This window comes from Schistocerca piceifrons, chromosome 2, assembly GCF_021461385.2.
Source record: "Schistocerca piceifrons isolate TAMUIC-IGC-003096 chromosome 2, iqSchPice1.1, whole genome shotgun sequence".
Lineage (NCBI taxonomy): Eukaryota > Metazoa > Arthropoda > Insecta > Orthoptera > Acrididae > Schistocerca > Schistocerca piceifrons.
Window position 1 is genome coordinate 799712113 of NC_060139.1, and position 15394 is coordinate 799727506.

Sequence of the window (15394 nt, forward strand, 5' to 3'; positions counted from 1 at the left end):
CTGATAACTATGTCTTTTCCGTAAAGTTTTTGGATCCAATACAAATGGGTAGGTCACTTTTTCGCATTGTTCTGAAGTTCCCTTTAAGCATCCTGATGGTGCTGTTAGCATGGTGTTTCTTGCTAACGAGTAAATGGTGTATACCAATGTCCGAGTGTTCAGTATCTCACAGGAAGTTGGCGACAGTTTGCAAGTAAAGTGCTGCTCACTTATGGTGATATGAGGGGTATATGGCCGAACGATGTTGCACTCAATACCGGTTGCAATGTTATAGCGGAATCCATTTAGTGGAGATGGTAGTTAAACATAACATTGCTTCCCGTCTAACACGTTTGTGGTTACCGCATTACCGGCAAGTGCAGAGAAGTGTCCTGGTAAGGCTGTCAGGAGCTTACAACACCTCGTCAGTGGAATCACCCTGCGGGGTGTTTGGAACTTTCCCTGTCGACGTAACCATTCAGTTTCGGATCGTAATGTACTGGCTAAGGACGGGGAGATAGGAGACTGTAATCGAGATTACCGGAATTGACATTACCGAGATGCGCCAACTCGTTAAATGGCGGCTGGATACCTGGCGAAGGGAATGAGAATTAAGCGCTAAGGGCCGTAAGGTATATCAGTTCTTCCCGGACATCAGGGAACGTCTGAGATTGAGATTATCCCGCCGCTGTGGCCGAATGATTCTAGGCGCTTCAGTCGGGAACCGCGCTGCTGCTACGGTAGCAGATTAGAATCCTGCCTCGGGCATGGATGTGTGTGATGTCCTTAGGTTGGTTAGGTTTAAGTAGTTCTAAGTCTAGGTGGCTGATTACCTGATGTTAAGTCCCATAGTGCTTAGAGCCATTTGAACCATTTGATTTTTGAGACTGAGCCATATCAATCCCAGCCGGCATATGGTTGGCTTTCTGACAGGTCACTGCGATTACCCTGCACACTTACACTGTGTTGACCGCGGCCAGAGTGCTGCTTGTACATGCGGGGAGCATGGATCCCCAGAACACACACTTTTTCACTGTCACCGATACAGAGCAGCACACCAGACACCAATGTAGTTCAAAAATATCATGATACGGGCAATAAGAGACAAAGACGAGTGGGAAATAGTAAATAAATCCTCTGATGGTGTCTCAAGAACATTACATGACGAATACAGATAGACACGGCCGTATAACAGAACACTGCAACACACACGAAGCACGTAAGACAGCATTCCCAACTCGTGCACCAACACAGACAGAAGTAACGGAACACATACACACATCCAAACAGCAAACACGTTACCAACACGTACCACGAACAACTTTACGCAACATCTAAAATAATTAAAAACCTGTTCTAGCGTAAGTAGAAACAGCAGGCATATCCATCCCGCAGTCATTACACCGCTGTTGGGCTGTAGCTTTTGTAACTGAACACTTAGTATATAAGCAACATAACAAGTAAACTTCAAGACACACAAGATAGGAACTGAAGGTTAATTAATAACCCCAACAAATAACATACCTTACACTCACACACCACGGCGCTTTCCACAGTGTACACAATAGTTCAAGTTTTTTTGTAAACAGCGTTTAGAAATATTAATCCGTAAAGTAAACTGTAGTAAACTGGGACTGCACGGTGTGAAGTGGTTCCAAGGCTTTCAGACAGGCTGGCTCAGATAGGGCAACATTTCTCTCCGTTCCTCTCTCTCTCACGTCTTTACTATCATCTGTCATCATATCCTCCTAAAACCTGAATATTTTTTTTGTTTCTTTTCTCTTCTTTCAATTTCTAATGTATTATTGCTGTTTGTAAGATGGAACATGTTTTTTAATCTACATGAAAGATTTGCCCTCGCAGCACGGTCCTGAAATTGCTGTTGCCAAGCCGACGATGTCCACAGTGGAACGTAAGAGACGTCGTACGCAGGATGGTGAGGAGTCGAACACGTATACGACTCACCCACCCCTTCGTGAAGTATCTTTGTCGTTTGATGTATCCTCTGCGATATTCAAAGGAAGGCATCTGTGTTATTTGTTCAGAGCACGAACAATCCTCACATACACGTATCAGTTACTGTCGTGGTCAGGCAGTCTTGATCCGCCTGTCGATGTTGGTCTGTGAATTTTTCGTTTCTGCCAGTTATTTGTGGCTGATATTCTACTGGTGCAGCATCTCACTACTACGTTTTTGTAAACGCGCGGGAGGGAGATTGAGTGTACGGCGTCCGTTCAACGGGAAAAACCTCAAACTTCGTGGAAGACGGTGTGATAATACACTCCTGGAAATGGAAAAAAGAACACATTGACACCGCTGTGTCAGACCCACCATACTTGCTCCGGACACTGCGAGAGGGCTGTACAAGCAATGATCACACGCACGGCACAGCGGACACACCAGGAACCGCGGTGTTGGCCGTCGAATGGCGCTAGCTGCGCAGCATTTGTGCACCGCCGCCGTCAGTGTCAGCCAGTTTGCCGTGGCATACGGAGCTCCATCGCAGTCTTTAACACTGGTAGCATGCCGCGACAGCGTGGACGTGAACCGTATGTGCAGTTGACGGACTTTGAGCGAGGGCGTATAGTGGGCATGCGGGAGGACGGGTGGACGTACCGCCGAATTGCTCAACACGTGGGGCGTGAGGTCTCCACAGTACATCGATGTTGTCGCCAGTGGTCGGCGGAAGGTGCACGTGACCGTCGACCTGGGACCGGACCGCAGCGACGCACGGATGCACGCCAAGACCGTAGGATCCTACGCAGTGCCGTAGGGGACCGCACCGCCACTTCCCAGCAAATTAGGGACACTGTTGCTCCTGGGGTATCGGCGAGGACCATTCGCAACCGTCTCCATGAAGCTGGGCTACGGTCCCGCACACCGTTAGGCCGTCTTCCGCTCACGCACCAACATCGTGCAGCCCGCCTCCAGTGGTGTCGCGACAGGCGTGAATGGAGGGACGAATGGAGACGTGTCGTCTTCAGCGATGAGAGTCGCTTCTGCCTTGGTGCCAATGATGGTCGTATGCGTGTTTGGCGCCGTGCAGGTGAGCGCCACAATCAGGACTGCATACGACCGAGGCACACCCAACACCCGGCATCATGGTGTGGGGAGCGATCTCCTACACTGGCCGTACACCACTGGTGATCATCGAGGGGACACTGAATAGTGCACGGTACATCCAAACTGTCATCGAACCCATCGTTCTACCATTCCTAGACCGGCAAGGGAACTTGCTGTTGCAACAGGACAATACACGTCCGCATGTATCCCGTGCCACCCCACGTGCTCTAGAAGGTGTAAGTCAACTACCCTGGCCAGCAAGATCTCCGGATCTGTCCCCCATTGAGCATGTTTGGGACTGGATGATGCGTCGTTTCACGCGGTCTGCACGTCCAGCACGAACGCTGGTCCAACTGAGGCGCCAGGTGGAAATGGCATGGCAAGCCGTTCCACAGGACTACATCCAGCATCTCGACGATCGTCTCCATGGGAGAATAGCAGCCTGCATTGCTGCGAAAGGTGGATATACACTGTACTAGTGCCGACATTGTGTATGCTCTGTTGCCTGTGTCTATGTGCCTGTGGTACTGTCAGTGTGATCATGTGATGTATCTGACCCCAGGAATGTGTCAATAAAGTTTCCCCTTCCTGGGACAATGAATTCACGGTGTTCTTATTTCAATTTCCAGGAGTGTATTTGATCTGTGGGGCGCTCAACTGCGCGGTTATCAGCGCCCGTACAAATTCCCAACTTTTTCTCCGTCCACTCTCACCACTTTCATGAATGTTGATGAAATGATGAGGACACCACAAACATCCAGTCGTCTCGAGGCAGGTGAAAATCCCTGACCCCGCCGGGAATCGAACACGGGACATCGTGCTCGGGAAGCGAGAAGGCGACCGTGAGACCAGGAAGACGGTGTGGTTTCATCTTAGATTGGAGGTGGCGTCCTCGTGTTATCTAGTGGTACACAACCTGTTATCCATTAATGAGCACCTGTTTAGGATTGGTCTTAGTGTCATGGATCAGTCGCACTTTAGACACATTACAACATAAATTTACCCGTCATAGTCAGGAAGCGAAATGGCTCTGGATAACTCGATTCATTGAGACTCCGGTTTCGACTGAAATCCTATCGCGTCCAGAATCTTCTTACTTTCTGAGGGCAAAGTCAAACATAGCTTCGTGGGTGTTGGGCCACGATCTTCATTACATTGCAGATGAACTGGATAATAGTGACCGATTCACCTTCCACCAATATATGACGGTCACCGCATACTGGGAGTGTTCGCGTATGGCACGGTACTATTACCTATTCCCCAATATGTTAAACCTCGTATTTCGTAGTCAAGGTATCGGCTGAATAAACCAGTCCTAGTGGTATTTTCGTCACGGCCCATTTTCAGGTATATTTCTACATAATTTAGTTCATTTTTGTGATCCTATTGGTCTTGCTTCTTCATTCATAAGAAAGTAAGCAAAAAATTATTACAAGGCAAAAAGTTTAAGTGTAAAAGTGGCGGTGTCATGTAGGATTAACTCCTAATTTATTTTATTTTTTTCTTTAAATACACGCTATAAGATTAAAAAAAAAAAAAAGGAGAGCAGGCCAGTACCATTTGAGGGACCAGCACAGTGACAGGCAAGGAGGAAGCACCTTGGCCAGGTCCCGGGATTCGATCCCCGCCCACCTTGTCTTCCCCTGCCTGAAGTTGACTGTGCTGGTACAAGCATTTCTCTTTCATAAAAATAGAAATGCAAAAGAAACTGAGTAGACTGTTGAAAAAATGGTTAAATCAACTGCTCGTGATACACGGAGATCCGGTTTCGAGTCCCATTGTTGTTGTGATCTTCAGTCCAGAGACTGGTTTGATGCAACTCTCCTTGCCACTCTATCCTGTGCAAAAAAATGGTTCAAATGGGTCTGAGCACTATGGGACTCAACTGCTGTGGTCATCAGTCCCCTAGAACTTAGAACTACTTAAACCTAACTAACTTAAGTACATCACACACATCCATGCCCGAGGCAGGATTCGAACCTGCGACCGTAACAGTCGCACGGTTCCGGACTGCGCGCCTAGAACCGCGAGACCACCGCGGCCGGCTATCCTGTGCAAGCCTCTTCATCTTTCAGTACCTACTGCAACCTACATCCTTCTGAATCTGCTTAGTGTATTCATCTCTTGGTCTCCCTCTACGACTTTTACCCTCCACGCTGCCATCCAATACTAAATTGGCGATCCCTTGATGCCTAAGAACATGTCCTACCAACCGATCCCTTCTTCTAGTCAAGTTGTGCCACAAACTTCTCTTTTCCCCAATCCTATTCAATACCTCCTCATTAGTTATGTGATCTACCCATCTAATCTTTAGCATTATTCTGTAGCACCACATTTCGAAAGCTTCTATTCTCTTCTTGTCTAAACTATTTATCGTCCATGTTTCACTTCCATACATGGCTAATTCCACACAAATACTTTCAGAAACGACTTACTATCATTTAAATCTATACTCGATGTTAACAAATTTATCTTTTTCAGAAATGCTTTCCTTGCAATTGTCAGTCTACATTTTATAACCTCTCTACTTCGACCATCATCAGTTATTTTGATCCCCAAATAGCAAACTCATTCACTACTTTAAGTGTCTCATTTCCTAATCTAATTCCCTCAGCATCACATGATTTATTTCGACTACATTCCATTATTCTCGTTTTGCTTTTATTGACGTTCATCTTATATCCTCCTTTCAAGACACTATCCATTCCGTTCAACTGTTCTTCTGACTACTTTGCTGTCTCTGACAGAATTACAATGTCATCGGTGAACCTCAAAGTTTTTACTTTTTCTCCATGGATTTTAATTCCTACTCCGAATTTTTCTTTTGTTTCCTTTACGGCTTGCTCAATATACAGATTGAATAACATCGGGGATAGGATGCAACCCTGTCTCATTCCCTACCCAACCACTGCTTCCCTTTCATGCCTCTCGACTCTTATAACTGCCATCTGCTTTCTGTAAATTGTAAATAGCCTTTTGCTCCCCGTATTTTACCCCTGCCACCGTCAAAATTTGAAAGAGAGTATTCCAGTCAGGACTGTCAAAAGCTAAGTCTACAAATGATAGAAACGTAGGTTTGCCTTTCCTTAATGTGTCTTCTAAGATAAGTCATAGGGTCAGTATTGCCTCACGTGTTCCAACATTTCTACGGAATCCATACTGATCTTCCCCGAGGTCAGCTTTCATCAGTTTTTCCATTCGTCTGTAAGGAATTCGTGGTAGTATTTTGCTTCCGTGGCTTATTAAACTGATATTTCGGTAATTTTCGCATCTGTCAACACCTGCCTTTTTTGGGATTGGATTTATCGAGTCCCATTCCGGAACAAATTTTCAAGTGCTACAGACAGCTGACGACAATCCGGATTCGAAAAACGTGAATCTATAAAGTATTAAAACATCTGCTTCATTTATGTGGTTTCTAATATTATTTGATCTTTTTTATTTTATCGAAGGTCCCTATAGCGGGCTCCAAACCAGCCACAGTTTCGTTTTTTTTGTCAGCAGACTGCTGACCAATAAACTGCAGCATCAGGAAGGGCGCAGCTTTACTTACTGTGAATATACAGTGTAGCGGGAAACGTATATGAGAAAATCTGTAGGTGCAATTTATTAGATAGGCACTGCTGCCTACAATAATGGTTCCAACTCACTGCGCATCTAGACAGCTGGGTCTGGATGCTAGATTCAACGTTGTTGTCTGAGTTCGTCAATCATGGTTACTGGCGAGCGATGGGGAATCAATCTCTCGCCAATCCAAATACGTGTGACACATCTGCAGAACGTGCTGCCCAAGGCAACAGTCGAACACTGTCTTTATTGTGGCAGGACGGGTCTGAACGGTGTATCATGTTGTGCTGCGTTATCTTCTTGGAAACTAAGGTCAGGAGACGTCAAACACAGCCTTGACACGCCAGAAACGTAACGCCTAAATACAGATTACCACCTAAGCAAATCAGAGATGTTCGTGTAGTGTACCGAGTCGTATACTGAATCGTTGACTGTGGGAAGACGAGAAAAGAAGATAATCGAGGTGTTTGAGACTTTTAATTTGTGGTAAGTTCCTATGGGACCAAACTGCTATGGCCATCGGTCCCTAGACTTACACACTACTTATTACTTAATCGAACTAAGCGCGGTCTGTTTAAAATGAGGCGGTATAGAAGAATGTTAAAAATCAGGTGCACTGATAATGAGTGAGGAGGTTCTCTACAGAATCGGAGAAGAAAGGAACGTTTGGAAAACGCTGACAAGGAGGAACGGGATGACTGCACATGTATTAGGACGCCAGAAATAACTTCTACAGCCGGCCGGTGTGGCCGTGCGGTTCTAGGCGCGTCAGTCTGGAACCGCGTGACCGCTACGGTCGCAGGTTCGAATCCTGCCTCGGGAATGGATGTGTGTAATATCGTTAGGTTAGTTAGGTTTAAGTAGTTCTAAGTTCTAGGGGACTGATGACCACAGATGTTGAGTCCCATAGTGCTCAGAGCCATTTGAACCATTTTTTTAACTTCTACAGTACTGCAAGGAGTTGCAGAGAGTAAAAGCTGTAAGGCAAATAAGATATCGGGATACATTGAGGACGTAGGATACAGGTGCTACACTGAGACGAATAGGTTGGGACAGGAAAGGAATTCACTGCGGCCGCAGCTAATCAGTCAAAAGACAAATGACTAAGATAATGCAACCTGATAATTTTACATCCTGCTTCAAATGTTGTTGCACGCTCAGGGTAATTGATTGGCCGCAAACAACGTCATTTTCTGGCTCAAACCAAGTGCGTGGCTACACGGTCTTGCAAGGCAGAAGGAATAAAACGATGGACCTCCCGGCCAACAGTTGGTATGAGGCGTGAAATACTGCATGGCGTTAAGTACGGCCGTGTTGACACCATAGACTCCACATGCGCAACAGCGTAGCGAGCCAAACCAACATGAGCCGCAACATTGTGGAACTATAAACCACAGTCTCGGGATGGTGTGATTTTGCCACCAACATTAAAAACGGTATGTGAATAGGTAACTTTCTGCATCATCTTTCCCTATGTACGGAATGTCGAAATTTTCAGTAATTACGTAGCAAAGCATGACTTCATGACGACTTGACCCCTTTTGCCTACCACCTTAATCACGTGGTAATTTTACGACCAGCAGTGTACTACTATACAGAGGAAAAAAATGAGAATGACGGTAATAGAAGAATGGCATACATTTTGCTTTACAATCCCTTTTAGTTTCGTTGGATTACCATATGCTGCTTAAAAATTCGTCAGATCAAAACCAGTGTAATTTTCACCACGATATTCGCATAAAGTGTCATCCATGATTCCTAAACGCGAAAAATTCCGGAGCTGGTGTTTTTCTTATGGCGCTCATCTTATCAGCCTACCACTTAATAAGTCTACAACTCTTCTTCCGCCGTTTTGCGATAGATGGCAGCAGCGGAAAGTGGTGGGCAGGGGCTAAGTCGGAAGTGTTATACAGTGAGCTTAGCTATTTGTAGACAAAATGCCATGAAAGTATTAGTCTATTTGTGATTGTGTCATAAGGTTATTCTCAATTGAACCTGTCAACTTACGAGCCCAGTTCTCTCCACTTGCGGGAATTTTTATTTTTCTCCTGTAACCTGAAGTAACGTACGGCCGAGGTTCTTGAAATACTGGGCAAGATCTATGGAAACGCACCTCTTAGTGAAAGAACGTGCAGAATGGTTTCAAAGCTTCAAAAGCGGTGCTTTTGACGTCGAAGCCTGGCATAATGGAGGAAGGGAGAAGGTTTTCGAAGCTACTGAAACCGACGGAAGCAATCACGAAAGATCGGTATCGAAAGTAATTGATGAGTTTGAGCCAAGCACTAAGAGACAGCATGACAGTACTCGACACCTTCCAGCAAACCCGTGAAAACATACCTGTAAACGTTGAAATGAGAGGTCATAACTCACCCACCGCATTATCCAGCCATTGCTTCCACCGACTATCACCTTTCGCGAGCGATGGCACGCAGCCAGGCTGATAAGCACATTTGGTCATAGGAACAAGTGCAAAGCCTTAATCGATTCAAGAATCTCTTCAAAAGACGCCCAGTTCTTCCGCCGCGGGATTCGTATGCTGCCAGCAATCACCAGTACTTTCAATCGTAAATCATTTGAAAGTTTTACTGAAAAAACCGTCAAACTTCAAGAAAAAACGTTGAACCAAAGTTGTAGAGCCAATAGCTTAGTGGCTCAGGTGAAAGTCTTTATCAACAAAAACTTGGAAAAGAGCCCCATAGGCCATGATTTCTTACGCCAAAATACTCAGAAAATATCGCTGAATAAGCTCGGAATTTTTTTTAGTAGCCTTAGGGTTCATTATGATCAGGCTAAGATCGCAGTATGTGAAGGTCGCGGACAGTAAAGAATTCTCAGTGCATGGAACACTGAACATTCGTATAATCCAGTCTCCATACCTAAGAAGTCAGCGTCTCTTAGTTCTGTGCGGAAGTCTAGGGTTCGATTTCCGGAAAAGGTTCTTTAACGTGAGGACTGGAACGGCGTGCACTCGCTTTCGCGATGACAAATGAGCATATTTGTATTTAAGTGAGAAGGTCGGGATTGCGGGAAACGGCCGAGAGAAAATAGTTTTAACCAACGTAATTAGCACAAAAAACTGCAAAGAAATATTACATAGAATCACAAAACTCTATACAATACTTCGCAGACTACGAATAATGTTATAACGTTCGCCAGAGCCCACTACAAGCATCTTTTCGAGTCATCAGTGGGCGCACAGGCTCTCCCTTGTCACCAACAGCACTGCTCCACTTCGAGAACTGAAGGACGTCCTACTAAGATTATCAGAGGCATTTAGGACTACATCTGTGGCAACACTGTGCGTAGTGCTTGGAACATGTCAGATAAACACAGGTATCCAGTATCGAGCTACATCCTATTGGGTACAGATGTGTCGAAACAGTAACAGTTATAACGTATTACAGAAGCTCCAATGAGAGATAGACGCAAACTAAAGCAATGGCAAGTGAACGTACGGTAAAGCTAGTAGGAAGTCAGCTTTCTCCGATGTGAGGCAAGAGTGAAACAAGTCGTTTCTCACTTGATAAAGGCCTTTGATACTAGCGTCCAGCAACCGTGAATCTCATTGTAGAAGTGTGATTGGACATGTGGAAAAATAAATTGAATCTCTTGTAAACATTATTTTGTGTTGTGCACGCTACTTATTCCTAAGACACAATCACATAGTACACGATAAAAACAAATGGACTGATCTCAATATACTTTCTGCCAAATTATCGACACGAAGAATACAAACATGCTCGTACACAACAAATTAGACGAAAATTGAAAATCATGATATTTAGACTCTGACTACACTTTGCAAACACATAAAACAGGGGAGATGTACACTTAAATTCAAGCACTTGCTTTTATTCCTTTAGGTCACTTTAAAAAGTAGGTGGAGCCCATTGCTGGTTACTGTTGACACATAGTCATATAAAAACGCTGAATAGAGTAGAATGATACTAACACAGAATTAAGACCAACACACGGCTAACAGTAATTGAATCCAGCTTAAGAATAGCACATAAATTACTAATAGTGTAGGAGTTTTGTGGAGTGGAAGAGAATCCTCGCCATCGCTATGGAACACTGGTAAATTAGAATAGGAGGATACCAGCAGCTATCAGAGTTCGTCTTCAGTTCACATGGGTTCTGCTGCTGTCCAACTATCTCCTATACTACTACATCTTTCTTTTACCCTTCTGACATGTTTTCAATTACAGCCCTCCGTTTCTTCAACAAAATTTTAGCTTGATTTATTTGCTTTCTAATTAGGTGTGTGAAAATATTGTCTCTTGAATGTGAAATATCCAACCTCAGTCGTTCTTGATGTCGGAAAATCAAAATCTTGTGTAGTGTCTGATATACTAGGATCCACACTTGCACCGATAATCACGCCACCATATAGTGAAAATGTTTACTACACACAGGCAGCTCAGTTACAGGTACTATTCCTAAATTTGAGCCACGCACAACATCTAGCCACAACATTAAAGAGTCATTCAGGGAAAATTTCCGAATGGGACGACCGTTGCTTAGACATCTGGATACAGTTCATGTTTGTAATATGGAACAGTCTGCGTTACTAAAGGGCGAAAACTGTAAAATGTACGACCATTTTTTTTAATTAGTGGGTAAGAAGTCTTTAGCTATGCAGTAGCACAAAAAGAAGAAATGGCACCACAAGATTTTATAGATGTTAGTGAATTACAACTGTTTCTTTGTATTTATCATGTATTTTCGTAGTTCTAGTTCCCTGCCTTGTCTGAACTGCCGGTGGTCATAATTCCATCGCGAAACCCGTCCAAGCTGACCGACGCTGGTGACGTCTGTGGCAGTGACCTCCCGCCTCCGCCTCCACCCCCGACGCGCATCCCTCCCCCTGTACCCACAGCACGCGGTCCTCCCTTCCTTCCGGCGCCCCTCTGGTTTAATTAAAAACCCCCGGGCCGGCTAGCTCGCCATAACGGCCGGTGCGGCGTCGCTGGAATCGAGATTAGGCACGGTTAGCGCCGCACGGGACGCAGCCGGCGCATCGCTTCTTACGCGACTGGCCAGCCCGCCAGCCTGCCGGAAAGCGCCAAATTAACAGCCGGCACCAGCTCTGGCGACAGCGTCGCGTCGTCTGTCCTTTTCCTGTTAACCGCAACGTGACGTCCAGAAGACGTGCAGCAGAGGTTACGCGAAAAACTCTGAAGAGCCATGGTAACTGGTACACTCACCTAATATCGTATAGGGCACCGGCGAGCACGCAGGAATGCCGTAACATGACGTGGCATGGACTGTAACTCAGACCATGAATCGTCCAGGGCTGTCCATAAATCCGTACGAGGGGGTGGAGATCTCTTCTGAACAGCACGTGGTAAGGCATCCCAGAGATGCTCAATAATGTTCATGTCTGAGGAGTTAGGTGGCCTGCGGAAGTGTTTGAACTCAGAAGAATGTTCCTGGAGCCACCCTGTAGCAATTCTGGACGTTTGGAGTGTCGCATTGTCCTGCTGGAATTGCCCAAGTCCATCGGGATGCACAATGGACGTGAATGGATGCAGGTGATCAGACAGGATGCTTACGTATGTGTCACCTATCAGTTTCGTATCTAGAAGTATCAACGGTCCCATAGCACTTCAACTGCATACGCCCCACACAGTCACTGATAATATGTTGAGACCAGTGCCTGTGAGTTTAATTTGTACACCACAGCACTGAAGATGATCACTATGTGATTGAATATCGATTTTGCTACAATAAACCATCATTATTACGGCCAAAGCTGACCTTCCTTCTAATTTCACGTATATGGTCGTTGTGCACACAGCACTCCATGGAGTCGCCAATCAATAATTTTCATGTTGCAGACTCCACCAACTACCAGCGATTGTTAGGTATCCATAGAGGAATGAAATGCAGACTCAACAGATTATATGTAGGGACACATTTGTTAATAATAGTACATCCTAATGTACAATATTAGTTGTACTGTTCCTAAGTACCATGATATATAAATTGCTGGGTGACCTCACTCTGCTACAAGCCAAGTACAACTGGCCATGCACGAAATAGGGTGCCGTAAGGCTGATGCCACATACCTCCATACTTAGCCCTTGTGCTTTATCTGCCATGATAGATAAAGTCAATTGTAAGGGGATCAGTTGCCTATAAAATGGTACTGGGATTCCCTATTGAATTAGCAGTATACGAGACATAGATACTGATTCACTGGCAGCCTTACCTGTTAAGACTGTTGCATCTATCACATTTGTTAACGTCTCCATCATAGACAATTGCATACCATTGTGAAGTTTGGTAAATTAAGATTTTGCAGTAACAAAATGCATGTGACTGCCATCAGCGCCAAACGGCGTAGTGGAATGCCAGACAGTGCCAGTGACTGCAAGAATTCCATTGGGAATTGTAGCATACTTTCCTTCTGAGCGCTGTGTCAGCAGGCATTACAGCTTGAACAGTCCCCCGCAGACATGCAAGGTCCGCGGATCCCTGGCGTTATCTCCATGCCTGTACACGTCCATACGCTCGACACAATTCGAAACGAGACTCGTCCGACGAGGCCACATGTTTCCAGTCACCAACAGTTCAATGTCGGTGTTGACGGGCCCAGGCGAGGTGTAAGGCTGTGTGTCGTGCAGTCATCAATGGCACATGAGTGGGCCTTTGGCTCCGAAAGCCCATATCGAAAATGTTTCGTTGACACTTGTTGGTGGTTCAGCATTGAAATCTGTAGCAGTTTGCGGAAGGGTTGCACTTACGTCACGTTGAACGGTTCTCTTCAGTCGTCGTTAGCCCCTTTCTTGCAAGATCTTTTTGTGGCCGAAGCGATGTCGGAGATCTGATGTTTTCTACATTTACATGTACGTGATTACTCTGCTAATCACAATAAAGTGCCTGGCAGAGGGTTCAAGGAACCACCTTCATGCTGTCTCTCTATCGTTCCACTCCCGAACGGCACGCTGGGAAAAACGAGCACTTAAATTTTTCCTTGCGAGCCCCGATTTCTCTTATTTTATCGTGATGATCATTTCTCCGTATGTAGGTGGGTGCCAACAGAATGTTTTCGCAATCGGAGGAGAACACTGATGATTGAAATTTAATGAGAAGATCCCGTCGCAACGAAAAACGCCTTTGTTTTAATGATTACCACTCCAATTCACGTATCATGTCTGTGGCACTAACTCCCCTATTTCGCGATAATACAAAAGGAGGTGCCCTTCTTTGTACTTTTTCGATGTCATCCGTCTGTCCCACCTGATGCGGATCCCACACCACACAGCAGTACTCCAGAATAGGGCGGACAAGCGAAGTGTAAGCAGTCTCTTTGGTACACCTGTTATACCTTTTAAGTGTTCTGCCAATGAATCGCAGTCTTTGGTTTGCTCTACCCACAATATTATCTGTGTGATGGTTCCAATTTTTTACCAGATTCCTGATATTCACGGTTCACTCGTGAAATGGTCGTACTGGAAAATCCCCACTTCGTCGCTACCTCGGAGATCCCATCACTCTTGCGCCGACTATAACACCACGTTCGAACTCTAACGAAGCTAACAAATGGTTCAAATGGCTCTGAGCACTATGGGACTCAACTGCTGAGGTCATTAGTCCCCTACAACTTAGAACTAGTTAAACCTAACTAACCTAAGGACATCACAAACATCCATGCCCGAGGCAGGATTCGAACCTGCGACCGTAGCGGTCTTGCGGTTCCAGACTGCAGCGCCTTTAACCGCACGGCCACTTTGGCCGGCCGAAGCTAACAAATGCGCCAGACACTTGCCGATCGCAGCGCCGTATTCTGCCTCTTTACGTGCATTTGTATTTGAATACTCATGCCTATATCAGTTTTTTTGCCGCTTCAGTGTAATTACAGGCCTATTCGTTGACGTTAGTCTGTTTTAGAATTATGGAACGTGCTTTATGCACAAGAATTATGCCGTGTTTGAAGAAAGAAACTCTCTCCTTGAAAAACCAACACGGATTCTGAGCTGTTCCACTTGCTTTTATGAAATTCTTTCGCGATGGTTTTTCTGTGTCTTCTTCTTGTATAGTTCGACTGTTCTCACGAAATTTTCTCGTCAGATGATTTCTCGAGCAGATAGGTCGAGGCTATGTAGACTCATGCGCGTTCTTTGGTTAGGTGGGGGACGGGTTGTCTTGGAGAGCAGCGCCGTGGACTGTGTGGTGGCCAGTTGAAAATGTGTACCCCGACCGGGACTCGAAGACGCAATCTCCTGCTTACATGGCAGACGCTCTAGCCATCTGAGCCAACGCGGGGACAGAGGATAGTGAGACTGTACTGATTTAACCCTTGCACGCTCCCCGTGAGACCCTCATTCCCAACTGAATGTCCACACACTACATTCGTAGTGCCCCTGCCCATTACACCCATTACTCGTGGCAGAAAATTTTACCGAGTCCCGTAAGAGTTCGAGAGTTCGGGCAATGCGAGTGCATCCAGCACAGAAGAAGGAGGTCAATTGACGATTAGCCGTAACTATATGAAGATGGTATCGGTTCTTTCGGACATGTCCGTTTGCCCATTGCTACGTGTATCTCGAAGAGCTCTCAAATGACTCTGAGCACTATGGGACTTAACTGCTGAGGTCATCAGTCCCCTACAACTTAGAACTACTTAAACCTAACTAACCTAAGGGCATCACACACATCCATGCCCGAGGCAGGATTCGAACCTGCGACCGTAGTGGTCACGTGGTTCCAGACTATAGCTCCTAGAACCGCTCGGCCACTCCGGCCGGCGAAGGGCTCTATTAGTATTCGGAAGACCACG